This window comes from Ostrea edulis, chromosome 5 (genome assembly GCF_947568905.1).
Source record: "Ostrea edulis chromosome 5, xbOstEdul1.1, whole genome shotgun sequence".
Classification (NCBI taxonomy): Eukaryota; Metazoa; Mollusca; class Bivalvia; order Ostreida; family Ostreidae; genus Ostrea; species Ostrea edulis.
In genome coordinates, this window is record NC_079168.1 from 61,614,304 (window position 1) to 61,615,150 (window position 847).

Sequence of the window (847 nt, forward strand, 5' to 3'; positions counted from 1 at the left end):
CACATTTGATTTACGCTTCTCGCGTATGTTGTAACACAATACATGTGAAGTTAATAATTTCCTGAGGAGCAAACTATGGATTTGGTAGAACATTTACTGGATCCAGCAGCGTATCTCTGTAACAGTTTTTGTGAAGTTTTGGAATTCAGGGACATGGTAAGATATATTCATTCGTCCTATTGACAGAATGGATTAAAAAGTATAAGAGGGATATCAAAATCCCACAGACATATTAAAACAAAAGTACGTACCATTTATCCTTCTGTGTTTAGTAAACCAGAAGTGGTACTAATCAACACTATCTGCAACTCAAAAATATACAAGTAAGTCATGATATAAACAGCTTAAAATATCTTGAAGTCAATATCTCACATTTGAAGCACTCTAAAACCAGCCATACCACTTTGCGCTTGCAAGAGAGTACCGAAAACAAACTTCTTTGCCCTTATCAGGCAGTCGTACACTACCTCGCTCTTGGGAAACATGCCTTTCCACAAGAGCCCTTGTTTTCATTTTTTGACGGCTCTCCTTTCTCACGTCAATATTTTACCCAACAATTACAGACAGCCTTAGCTTTTTGCAAACCCACTTCATAATTACCACACACATAGTTTCCGTATCGGTGCTACCTCAACAGCTTCACGGAGTTGCAGATTCAAACCATGGGTGGTTGGAATTCCAACGCCTTTAGGAAATATATCAGAATCCCTACATTGAATTTGTAGTTTGTTTCGATCTTGAAGACCGGGGCTTCAGATCAATGGAATTCCAACGCCTTTAGGAAATATACTACTCAAAATTTGATAAGGATCACTAGGTTATATGTGTGTATTTACCACTAACATAA